Source organism: Danio rerio, chromosome 6 (assembly GCF_049306965.1).
Source record: "Danio rerio strain Tuebingen ecotype United States chromosome 6, GRCz12tu, whole genome shotgun sequence".
Lineage (NCBI taxonomy): Eukaryota > Metazoa > Chordata > Actinopteri > Cypriniformes > Danionidae > Danio > Danio rerio.
Genome location: NC_133181.1, coordinates 62106005 through 62120000, shown reverse-complemented (window position 1 = coordinate 62120000; position 13996 = coordinate 62106005). Strand labels below are relative to the sequence as shown.

Below are 13996 nucleotides of genomic sequence, written 5' to 3'. Positions count from 1 at the left end.
TATAGCATTTGTTGTAATGCAGTTGTTTTGTCTTGGTCTTTTCCTTATCATTAATTAAGTAGAGGTTCTAAATAAGCCTCTCAGGCTTTTTGCCTCTTCCTGCACATTATGGCTTATTTTTTCTATTCTAATATTTTTGTATTCATGTGCAAATAAATAAAAAATAAAGTAAAAGTAAAGTAACTTTCCCAACACTGTTTATATCATATCACAAATTACCAATCCAACACATTTTTCCCTTTTTGAAAGTCATCAAAACACTATTGTGGAGTTTTTCTTTGACTATTTATAATATTATATGACATAATTATGATGACTTGTGCTGCTGAAATCCCCAAAAGCATAAAAATCTCCATCATCCACTGAGCTGACAGAATTCAGCATCTGAATATGCTCGTATAACATGCTGTATACGAACGTTGCTATTACAGCAGAGACACCTGATCAGACGAATAATGAGAATTAGGAGTGATTACATGCGAAATGTCACCTGCGGAATGTTTGTGTGCATTCCCACAATGCAGTGCGTCAATGACTCCAAATAACTTAAATCCAGCAGCTGATCCTATTACAGCAGACCCCATTACCTGAAATATCACTCAGTTACATCACATGTAGAGCACGAGCTCATGAGTGACCGGCTCTCACTAGATAGACAACATCAGAGGTCACTACAGCTCAGGGCACCTCACTGTCCCTCTGCTCCAGTAAAGCCGAAATCCCCACACTCACTTACTGTGAGACATCAAGTTTCTCTGGAGATATCTTAATCAACATCAGCTGCTACCAACTATCCAACCCTTCTATCTATCCACATGTCTATCTATTCATCCATGTATCAATCCACTTATCTACTCATCTATCCATCCATTTGTCTATCTATCTATCTATCTATCTATCTATCTATCTATCTATCTATCTATCTATCTATCTATCTATCTATCTGTCTGTCTGTCTGTCTGTCTGTCTGTCTGTCTGTCTGTCTGTCTGTCTGTCTGTCTGTCTGTCTGTCTGTCTGTCTGTCTGTCTGTCTGTCTGTCTGTCTGTCTGTCTATCTATCCATCCATCTGTTTATCCTTCCACCCATCCATTGATCTTTTCATCCATCTGTCCACCTGTCCATCCATCCATCCTTCTGTCCATCCATCCATCCATCCATCCATCCATCCATCCATCGTGTATCCATCTATCTTTCCTTTCTCTACCCATCCATCCATCCATCAATTTATCCATCCATCCGGCTAACCGTCCATCTAACTCTTTCTGTATATCATTTTGTCCATCCATACATCTATTCATCTATTCATCCATCCATCCGTCTGTCTGTCTGTCTGTCTGTCTGTCTGTCTGTCTGTCTGTCTGTCCGTCCGTCCGTCCGTCCGTCCGTCCGTCCGTCCATGAATAAATCCATCTTTCTAGCCATTTATCTATCTATCAATGAATCAATCAATCAATCAATCAATCAACCCTTCTATCTATCCATCTGTTGATCCATCCATCCATCCGTCTATCCATCTATATATCATCCATCCACCCTTATGTCTATCCATTTATCCATCCATCCATCTGTACATCCATCTGTCTATACATCCATCTACCCATTTGTTTATCCATTTACCAATCTATTTGTCTTCTCATCTCTGTCTGATATCACATGGACTATTATGACTGCTTCCAACATGTCATCATGCAGTAAAACCATAGACTGTAAAATATATGGACGTAGTATCCGTGACGTCACCCATAGGTTTCTGAAGAGCGCAAAAGAAGCCACAAGTAGGCGTGGCCAACCGTCGCCATTTTGGTCACGCGTCATCACACCCACGGCGGGATACCAAACATGGGCAAAGAGGCGGAGAGTGGGCGGAGCTACAGACACCTGCTGGCATTTTGCTTGGACCTGGTTCAGACACACTTTACTTTGGGAGAACGCTTAATACTTCATCACCTGCGACTCGTTTGTGTTCTGACCACGTGTGCTTGGCTGTTCACTATATCAATAAAGTGTTTAGACTTTTAAAAACACTGCTGTAACACACTGAGCCACTAAACATTGTTCTTATGACGTTTTTCAACAGGAGGAAAACGCAAATCACTTCCAAACACTTCAGATATAGTCTGTGTTAGTAAATGCAGGACTATTGATGAACTCCAGCAGAACACTGTATGACAACGCTTCAGAAGACTGATCTAGAGCCTGCAGCTAATCAATTAATCAGATTCTGGAGTGCATTACAGCTCTAAATATAAATATAAATGATAAATGATCTTAAATAAAACACATACATGTATAGAGATGGTATATAAGTATATAACTTTACTCACATGGGAAACGGAGGCCACGTGAATGGTTTGTGAGCACAATTAAGTGCCCTCAGCATGCCATGCCATCTAATAATTGTGGGAAACAAGTCCAAAAGGCAGTTGAGTGTGTAAAGCCACATAAAACAACACAGAAATACGATAAATATGCTGAGTTCAGTGGCTAATCTGCAGAGGTGACGTGACGGCGACCAGCGAGACCTAGCTGTCACTCAAGTGGCCACGCCCTTAATTATGCAAACTTAATATAACTTAATATAAAGGAAACGGATGAGTTATAAAAATATTCACCCCCTCACAGTTGTCATGAAGGGTAATATTAGCTGTATGAACCAAAATCTTTGTTTGTCTCAGGGTGTAAACACCTTTTTTTCTGCTGTAAAGTTGGCCATTCTAACAGTGGCCTCAATTAAAATTTGCTCTGTTTTGGAGCAGGAGCGGCCAGGACTAGCGGAATTTCAGATGAATTGCAGTTTTAGTTACTTCCGTATTGGCTTCCTGAGGGAGAGCGGGAGGTTGCCGCTTGAGTAAAACGCTCTCTCAGAGAAAACAAAGATGCCACTCAGTGCAGCAGTCAGATCTCAGATCAGCGGAATGAATGATGCAAACGCAGACAGGAGTTGCACACTCATGCAGGACAGGTCAACCAGGACACCAGCGCAAAAAACCTGCACATTCACAATTACGAAAAAATAAACCCACACATTTTCACGGAATTCCTCATATCCATACACAAGCCAATGAGGTCACGCAGTGTTTTCTGAGCAAATACGACCACATTAAAACACCAACTGATGACAACAAACCGCAATGAGGCAACATCATTTATAAATACAGAAACTTAATAAAACCTTAACCAATTTAACTCAATGCATTACAAATACATTTTAAACTAATTTAACCACAAACAAACATATAAAATACAGGTGAAAGGAGAAGAGTGTCACAATGCATTAAAATAATGTATATAATAAAGCTTGAATTCAGCTAGAAAGCATTCAAATGAGCAAAAGCATTCATAATGTTATAAAATTATTGCTGCTCTTTTGAATCTTTTTTTTGTATCCCATAAAATTTATTAATTTGTCTTCAGCTTAGTCTCTATTTCAGAGGTCGCCACAGCAGAATGAACCGCAACCCATCACTGGGAAACATCCATACACGCTCATTCACAAACACACTCATGCACTACGACCAATTTAGTTCAGTTCCCCTATAGCGCATGTGTTTGGACTGTGGAGGAACCGGAGCACCCGGAGGAAACCCACGCCAACACAGGGAGAACATCCCTGAACAACCCAACTGACCCAGCCGAGGATCAAACCAGCAACCTTCTTGCTGTGAGGCGATCGTGCTACCCACTGCGCCACCGTGACTTGTTTCTAGTCCAGATTTTGAAAAAAATATTTGATCAAGAAGCATTTTCCAGACAAGTGAAAAGTAATGCCTAATATTCAGAAATAACAAATCAAGATATCAAGTTTTAAAGAGTTTTTAAAGGGGCTGATGCAAGGGTATAAGCAAGATCATCTTACATCAAAGCGAAAGCATGATTATTTTGCTTCCCCCATTGGCAGACTATTGAGCTTGTTTTTATGAAAAACACTTAACTTTGACTTATTTCTTTAAAAAAAAACACAATGTTTTTTGTTTAAAATGCTTTATGATTTAATTATTTTTATATTTAAATTAGAAACAAGACAAAAACTAGGTAAAACAAATATTATTTAGCAGTTTAGTGCATGTATGGAGAAAAAAATTTGCATATATATATATATATATTAGGCTTGGGTGGTAATACGGTAATATGGTATACCGCGGGATCTAAAAATAGCAAGGGTATCAGTTTCAATACAATGTGCTTAAATAGGAGACAAGGATTAAATATTAAATGCAATTTATTTGATGCCTAAAACTGTTCAAATTGTACAACAAAAAGGTGACTGTAAGAGGTGGAAATACCTCAAACCTGAGGTCTCATTTACAGTTTCTGAAAGGTTTAGACACACGCCAACAGTTTGGTGATGCTTTCTAACCTAACATCAAAGGAAAAATCAAGAGGACAAAATAAATTATACATATATATATATTCCCAGAGATGGGTTGCAGCTGGAAGGGCATCCGCTGCGTAAAAACCTGCTGGATAAGTTGGCGGTTCATTCCGCTGGGGTGACCCCAAATTAAGTAAGCCGACAAGAAAATAAATGAATGAATATCGTATACCGAGGTAAAATACGGAGGAGGTTTGACGGTATCAAAATTTGGATACCACCCAAGTCTAATGTTTGTACAGTTGAAGTCAGAATTATTAAACCCACTGGGTTATTAGCCGCCCTGCTAATTTTTTCTGTCAATTTCTGTTTAACGTAAAGAAGATTTCTTCTATAGGGTAATTAGGTTAACTAGGCAGGTTAGGGTAATTAGGCAAGTTATTGTATAATGATGGTTTGTTCTGGAGACTATCGAAAAAATATATAGCTTAAAGGGGCTAATATATTGTCCTTAAAATGATGTTTAAAACATTGCTTTTATTCTAGCCGAAATAACAAATAAGACTTTCCCCAGAAGAATAAATATTATCAGACATACTGTGAACATTTCCTCAATCTGCTCAACATCATTTGGGAAACATTTAAAAAAGGAAAAAAATTTAAAGGGGCGAATAATTCTGACTTCAACTGTATTCTGCAGGAGAGAGAATCATACAGGTTTAAAATAGCATGATAGGAGTAATTGATGACAGAATGATCTAGTTTCTAGATAATAAAGATAAGTGAACGGACTGCCACCTCAGACGAGAGCAGACGTTTGCATCAGACTCAGACAAACTTCACAGCAATAAAACACATTTGACACACGTGCTTCATGACTAACTGAACCTTCACCCGTCATCAGTCAGCAGTGCTCAGTCATCACAATCCCTCATCAAATATGAACTTTACACTGAATTATGGAATTACATCACTCTTAAATAATGTGCTGGAGACTATGTGCATATTCTGAAATCACATATACAGATGAGGGCAAAATTATGCATGTGAAATATTTATTAGTTTTAAAATATTTCCCAAATAATGTTGAACAGATTCAGGAATTTTTCACAGTATTTCCTATAATGTTTTTTCTTCTGGAAAAAGTCTTACTTGTTTCATTTCAGCTGGAAAAAAAGCAGTTTTTAATTTATTTAAACCCCTTTTAAGGTCAATATTATTAGCCTCCTTAAGCAATACTTGTTTTGGATTGTCTCCAGATCAAACCTCTGCTATACAATGACTTGCCAAATTACCCTACGCAAGCTTTTAAATGTCACTTTAAGCTGAGTATCTTGAAGAATACCTAGTAAAATATTGTTTACTGTCATCATGGCAAAGAGAAAAAAAATCTGTTATTAGAGATGAGTTATTAAAACTATCATGTTTAGAAATATGTTGAAAAAAATCTCTCCAAAAAAATTTTAATATAAAATATTAGGTCAGATTTTATTGTCTTGTTGCAGTGTAACTATTCATTCAAATATTGAGTAATGTTATTTAATGGCATTACTGTATGGTTGTGGTTAGAACGTGGTTTTGGTTTAGGGTGTGTTGCAATAATTAAGTAAGTAAATCATAGATGGAAATGTGTTAAAAAAAATATCTCCCAAAAAAATAAATAAATAAATAAATAAAAAGAAATTCTGGATGTAATTCTGTAGCTTTTTTTCCTCTTTTTCTGTAAAAAAAAATGTAAATAAAAAATAAATTAATTAATATTTTTTTATTATTAAAACTAGTTCAATAATAAAAAATATGTAAAGTGCATTCCAATGCTTACAACAAATCAATAAGGCTTAATCATAAACATATTCATCTTGAATTCTCAATGAAATTACTAATCTGAGATGTACAATAATGCATTGAATTTCAATCCACAGAAAGGAATGCACTGAATTGCAATAAACAACGGTCAGTAAAACAGGTTCATGAAGTATTAAATCGTGTTAAATATTAATCAACAACTGAGGTATTTTAAAAAACATTGATAAACAGAGACACAATCATGATTCAATTTAAATATACGCAATAATTTAATATTCGACTAAAGGAAATATGCCTGATTTGAACAGAAGTAATTTGATAATACATACTATAATGATAGTGTACAGTAATATTATTCATTCTAATAATTTCAAAGTAATTTTGACCCAACGTTTCACTAGAAAAAACAAGAGTAAGTAACGAACCAAACAAATGCTTTCGTATGATTGGTTGCTACCATTTTTAAAGTGATGCTTAGCAATTATCAGTAATCTTAGGGAAATTAACTCCATAAATTAACAGAAGACTTATCTATGATAAACAGAACATCCCGCAATTCTTACTGAAGGTCAATTTCCACCAGGTGGCAGTGTTTCAACTACAGAAAAATATAAACTGCTTGATGTAATTCCCTCTTCTGCCACAAGAGGAACTAATTAAGACCTTTTAAATACATGTTCATCTCTTTATAAATAACCTTTACGTACATGCTGTAGTGGTGTAGCACAATTTATGAACATTAGTAGCAGTTAAGCAGAAAACCACATCTTTATCTCTACATTTCTACATACAAGTGACTTAAGACGAAGACGATGAAGTTAAAGAGCATCTTTTTAAACATCAACAGTTGATAGCGGTGCTTGCAATGTCAAGATTAAGGGTTCGATTCTCGGGGGATGCATGAACCAATCAAAGCCATACATTTAATGCAATTCAGCCTCTTTTAGATAAAGGAAATTACCAAATAAGTTCATCTAATCTTTTTAGCCCTTTTTTTTAGCATACTGTGCAATTCATGGTGTCTGGCTGGTATATACATACCTCAAAACAATACAAGAGTTTTACGCAAAACGCAGAACTTACAAATGCGGGCCTTTCATAATCCAATGTTCAGTAAAACATGGATAATGTGTTTTCAATTAAATGTAAATGACATCTTTTAACCCAACAGTTGGTTTTGTTCACATTTGACACAACATTGAGTTAAACTGACCCAACATTTTCAGATTGTAATACCTTAGCTAAAAAATAATTTTTTAGCCACATAACAGTCCAAATATGGACAAAATGCTGGTTTAAAAAGTTTCATTTTGAACCAATGTTGCTGGTCCATATTTGACCCAATGTTGGGTTACACCAACTGAGCATTTTTTAGAGCAGTGGTTATAAAAAAAAAATTTCAGCCCGCAACCCCCAAAATAACAATGCCAGTGACTCGCGACCCCCAATATCATCTGAGGTGGTTATAAATACAGAAACCTTGCATGCAATGATCCACACACACCAGTAGACCCAAGTCTATTCTTCGTTTAATTTTTTAATGTATGTGAGTGCTGTAAATGTGCCAGAAAGTTTAACCCGGAGTTATAAAATCAATCTGCTGCATCTGACGCTATTGCTGTGTCTTTAATATAATGTAATTACCCCAGGGGTCGCAATCCAATAGAAATAGTAACCATAAGCTACTATAGTAACTGTATAGTATATAGTAACTATAAACGACTATTTTTTCTCTTCTGTAGGTTATAGATAAAATCTGGTAATCTGGTTTATTATAAATAAATAGATTTTTAGAAAATCATCAGGTGACCCCCCTTCATCATTCCGTGACATCCCCCCCCCTCCCCTTTAAACCACTGTTTTAGAGTGTAGTTGAGGTATTGGTATGGTAATGGTAACAGGTAGGGTAACCAACTAAATGAGCTTTACACATACACATCAGAGTGTTAAACAAAGCTACTCTCTAAGAAATGATGGGATGCCGTAATCCAACATTGGGTCAAATATTGAGAAATGAAAAGTTGGTGTTTTCAACAAATTTTTTTACTACATGTTTACCACAATAGTTTATTTCAGGAACATTGGGTTGCAACAACACAGCATTGTTAGTGCATCAAACATGTCTTTGTACTCTGGGACTATTTAAACCTATGGGTTTGAATCTCAGACTAACCTTAATTCTTTGACGTATGACCTTGACTGTCAAAACTCTGAATATACATCAATCTTCTCCCAGCATGCAACCCTGAAGTGAAAAACGACATAAATATGAGAGTTCTGGAGTAGTAAATGTGAATTTTTTTTCAGGTCATTCCTATAACAAACAACAGGGGGCGCCTGAGGACTTAAAATATATTCTGAGAATAACTCATTCTGAATATCTACAATTCAAAGTTTTATGAGCAGGACCTTAATCAGCATATATGTTTACCCAATGCAACTCTGTACAGATGCAATCGCCCAGTAGTAACCTGCAGTCGGTGTTTCGCTCGAGGGTTAATTGTGTGCTGAAAGCAGGGTCTAAACTAGCAAACTTCTACATTTTACAGCTAATGTTTACACTCTAAAACGCTGGGTTATCGTAACCCAATGCTAGGTCAAATATGAACCTTTAGGTTAATTTTTTTTATAAGATTTAAACCACACCCTTTCGCCCAATGGTTAATTTGGCTTGGATAATTTGACACAACGTTGAGTTACGACAACCCAGGATTATTTAGAGTGCAGCAGTAACAAATCACAAATATCTTTACAAAAAACATTGGCTAAACTATTAAAAAATTTGAAGAATCTCTATAGATACTCCTGATCTAAGCACTTGTAAATACCAATCATTTTCCTGAACGTACAGACATTGATACATTCATTCACACATTTTCTTTTCGGCTTAGTCCCTTTATTAATCCAGGGTCGCCACAGTGGAATAAACTGCCAACTTATCCAGCATACATTTTACGCAGCGGATGCCCTTCCAGCTGCAACCCATCACTGGAAAACCCATACACATTCATTCGCACACATATACTATGGACAATTTAGCCTACCCAATCCACCTGTACTGCATGTCTTTAGACTGTGGGGGAAACCAGAGCAACCGTAGGAAACCCACGTAAACGCAGGGAGAGTGTGCAAACTCCACACAGAAATGCCAACTGACCCAGCCGAGGCTCGAAATAGTGACCTTTTTGCCATTAGGCGACAGATCTACCTACTGTGCCACTGCTTCACCCTGATATAAACAGTATATTGAAATTTGACACTTCCAGCCTCGTTCACTTACATTACATTTTAACCATACAAAACAACATGCTATTCTGCTTGATGTTGCAGTTTCTAATTGTATACATTTACAGTATTGTCGTAAACACACTAGATTGTAATACAAGTAGTTTGATCATTTACTGCCATATTTTCCCAATCATTTCCCCAAGACAACAAATGAATCAGAAGTCTGGACACATTCACAGAAAAGAGCTTCCCTTACGCATTGCAGAATAAGCTGGATACAGTGTTTTTAATAAGGTCTAGTGGTCCAACGTCTCCATTTTCATGTAAAAGACAATGAGGAACACATAAAATATAGAGGAATTGGTTTCTGACCAACCATTATTCTGACGGACACAGCAAGCCTGTACTGGTGGTTAAGATCACCTGAAGGAAGAAACATCAACAAGAACAATCACAGGTGCTCTTTTATTTTAAATTTGGACAGAACTAGAACAGAATTTAGTCCTCCAACCTGAATCCTTGGCACTCTCGGTTGTCGAAGCCGACGGTTTTGTGTGCAGAGCTCATGATTGTGCTTTAGGAGACCTGAGATCCTCACTCAGGGATATTTCCACACACGCTCTTTCTTCATTTCCAGTCCATCAACAGAATACTGCAATGAATAAAGGTTAAAAGGCAAGATTACTTGACGGTTAAAAAGACAGACAAGACTATGAACATTTTACTTAAAATCCAGACAGTTTTTAAACCCTATACGTAATGCTCATCTTTGATGGACTCGCAGATCTCAAAACTGTCTCACTTGTCTTGTCCAACAACAGTAGATGGCAAAGTGTTTAGGGTGTATTCACACCAGGGCAGTCCACTAGTTCCTGAGCTTTGGTCTGAACCAAACACACAGCTGATTTCTTTATTTGGTGTGGTTTGCATCTATGCTGATCTTTCTGCGAGTGAAGCAGACATCGCAAACTCACATGTGATTCTGCCCGTACATGTCCTCATCTTTGGAGGACTCCCAGATCTCAAAACAGTCTTGCTTGTCTTGTCTAACAACAGTATAAAGTGTTTAAGGGTGTATTCACACTAAGGAAGTCCGCTAGTTCCTGAGCTTTGGTCTGGACCAAACACAATGTTGTTTTTTTTTTATTTGGTGTGGTTTGCATCCATGCTGATATGCTTGCACAAGTTTTTACTTTATATGTATTTTATCTACCTAGGAGTCTTGAAGCAGAGCTGGGATCAGTTAATGGTGGTTCACAGATGATGCTTGCAATGACAATTCAGAATTTAGCAGACTCTTTTATCCAAAGCAACTCAGGGGTTTCAAGGGAATGACCTCAGTCACAGTACTGAGGGTGGAAGGTTCGAAGGTCATCACCTGCAACCTTTGAATCTTCCACCTTCCACCCCATGTCTGAGGTAATTCCATTGAGTAAGTGAATCGGCAGGGATTGCTGTCAACTCCCCTGGTGCCCTAACATGCAACCTTTTGATCATAAGACCAAGCTTTCTAACCTTTAGGCCACAGGTGCATCTCCAACTCAAACTATGGGATCCTAATAATTCAAATGTTGCAAGCATTTCTGCAAATGTGCCAGATCACATTCACACCTTGAATTAACCATCCTAGAGTTGATCTGCTAGCGGACTGAGGGCACCTATTCAGCTGGGTCTTGGCCCATTAGTTTGGTGTGCACAAGATTGCTGTATTCACACCAAAAGATCAGCACCAATGAGGAAAAAAGAACTTGAGTTCGAATTGATCAAACCAAACTAGACAGGTGTAACTAATGCATTTTACAAGCACTTACTTAGCCGATGCATTTATCCAAAGCACTTCAAATCACCAGAGAGTTGCAGTATATATATATGCTATGACAAGTTACTTTTCCCAGATCATACAGACAGAAGAAAGTGTGTCCTACAGGTGGTTTGTGAAGCCCACTGACCTGTGTGGAGCACACTCAGAATTGCACAATGTTTTTCAATAGAGAGTGATGTTGCTTGGCTACTTTCCTATTGAGAATGGACAAAAAGTGTATCTGAGGCCCCGTTTACACTAATGCGTTTTAGTTTTAAAACGCATAAGTTTTGCTATGGTTACGCCATCCGTCCATACTACGCCGGAGTTCTCGAGCGCCGAAAACGGAGCGTTTTGAAAACACTGGAGAGGCCGTTTTCATTCTGAAGCGCTGCTGCTCCATCTCAGTGTGGATGAGGGAAAACGGAGACATCTGAAAACGGAGGCGGGACTGCTGAGATTCGCTACCTGATTGTGTCTTTTGTGTCATTGCGTATCCTTCCCTTATTTGTTAAGCCCCTATCAAATGACTATAACACATGGCTTTAACGCTACCAGAAGACAGTACTGTAAACAACAACATGGGCACAGAAATGGGAGCGTTGTTTGCACTATTGTCTGTTTACGTTTAGTAACAACTCGACCTCGTCGTCTGTCCACAAAAATTCCTCTCTTGCTTTCTTTGCCATCTCGTTTAATGTTCAACCGGCGTTTGTTGACTAACAATAACCAAATGCTGAGCGAGACACATGATTTCTGTTTATACTAGAACGCGCATGCCCAGAGTGTGCGAATGGTCACATGATATACGTTTTTGGTGGCGTAGTGTGGACGGAGATATGTTCAGAAACGCTAGGTGAAACGCTAGTGCGGACCTGGATCGTTTTTGATCTAAAACGCGTTTTAAAAATAAAACGCACTAGTGTAAACGGGGCCTGAATCTGGTTGCCTTAATTAGTTGTCCTGTGTCTCTCCTTGTTGTCCATTGATGGCATCATTTCCCAAAGTTGCCTGGTAACATTGCTTTAAATGTTCCCGAATATATCATCAGCATTAGTTATTCCTTACCTACTCTAGCTTCTATTTGTCAATCAAAATCATGAGATTTACATTAGTAGCACTTGATGTGAAAATTCTCACTTTATGGTTAATCCCTTGATGTCTTACTCATTGGATAAAGGTATCTGCTAAATGACTAGAGGCTACTTCGTAGAATTAATTGCAGTGTTTGATAGAGAGTTCCTGCAAATCAACATGTGAACTTGAGACCAGAAGCTTCCTCCATCATCTAAAGAGGGAACTGAATCCGTTCCCCATGTTGACTAATGATTTGGAGGCAATGTCAGATTGATAACCTTGGACATTGAGCTCACTATATGTGAAGGTCTCTGGCACAAAACTAAATTATGAAACAAACTATATTTTGAAGACATTATTTAATCCGTCTTACCTAAACTATGTTAAGGCTTGCAAGATCCGATTCTTGATCCTGATCCTGTACTGCATCAGGAGGACCATCCCTACAAGAGAACATGGTGAGATTGAGTAAAAGATGTAGGAAGAAATCATTCTAAGACAAAGTCAGATGAAAGACCACTTGGACATAAGGGAGAATTTGTCACCCAACCAATTCATCTGCAAGGAAACACGAAGGAGATCTTGAGAGCTCACTGGCTCATTGGAAATGCCTCAGCGAAATGTAAGATATGTTCCTCCAGATACATTTGATTGCACATTTAAGCTGATAAGTACACAAACCCCTAGCATTATTTTTACCTAGAAACTGCAGTTAAACATTTCCACTGAGCTTCGCTATTGCTAGCCCAGCAGCTCTCTTTGGGGGTTATATTATCACCGGTTTACTTTTCTGACTCTTTAAAGAGGTGTTCAAGCTTTAGAAGACTCACTTTGCGTATTATACGTGTACCAAAGACAAGACATCTAGTAATTGACTTATAAAGACTTGACTGAAGAAGGACTAGGGAATAAAGTATGCCAATGATCTGCAAATGTCACAAAGCCACCCCAGGAAGAGTTATTTTCCAAATCATAATAGGTTTACCAGACTCCCAGATGCAGTCTGGAGCTTTCTTCAAGGAACATGCATGTCACTTTGCCCCAAATCTAAGGGTGCTTTCACACCTGCCTTATTTAGTTCGATCGCACTAGAGTTCGTTTCCCCTTTTGGTGCGGTTCGTTTGGGCAGGTGAGAATGCAGCAATCGTACTCGAGTGCGCACCAAAAGCGGACCAAATAAGCGTACCGAGACCTGCTTGAAGAGGTGGTCTCTGTACACTTTCAAACGAACCCTGGAGCGGTTCGTTTGTGGTGAGAATATGATCCGTACTAAAACAGGTCCAACCGTAAAAAGTACTGCGCGTTTTGGACTAATTCAGCTGTCGAAGGCCGTTGCGCTGTGCATTATGGGATATGGAGGAGGAAAATTTGTTGACAGCGCTTTACCAACAGAGAGAGAGAGACAGGGGAAAACATTACCTGATGGACCGTTGGTAATATTTCCGCAAGATGAGCATGTCGCAGTTTAGCTAAATTAATTCCCGCCTCCTCCTGAAGTGACGAGTGATGCATTAAACACTGTTTTCCAGCAGCGGCCGCGCTTCATTTTCGTAATGTATAGTTTGTCTAAAGCAGGGATACGATCAGCCAGCGCAGTCGTCACTAAAGAGTAAAAGGTTTTGTTTACCTGCGGGAGTTCACTGGCATTTTCCTGCATGTGAATTCTGACCAATCAATAAGCAGTTTAGGAAATATGTTCAACAACATCTGGCCAATGAGAGATGTGGATTTTGTCAGATGACTGCATTTTGGTTCGTTTCAACTGGTTCGG

General features: G+C 38.2%; 1 long non-coding RNA gene across 4 annotated transcripts in view; it reads right to left on the bottom strand.

Annotated features, from left to right (window-relative positions):
• Positions 1-13996, bottom strand: part of LOC137495897 (uncharacterized) — a 64288-nt gene that overhangs the window by 27948 nt on the left and 22344 nt on the right. For all 4 annotated transcript variants that reach the window (XR_011015880.2, XR_012408328.1, XR_012408330.1 and 1 more), the window contains exons 3-6: positions 12599-12668; positions 9859-9999; positions 9724-9770; positions 8293-8364 (exon numbers count right to left, since the gene is read on the bottom strand). This is a non-coding gene — a long non-coding RNA (uncharacterized lncRNA). The remainder of the gene's footprint in view (positions 1-8292; positions 8365-9723; positions 9771-9858; positions 10000-12598; positions 12669-13996) is intronic.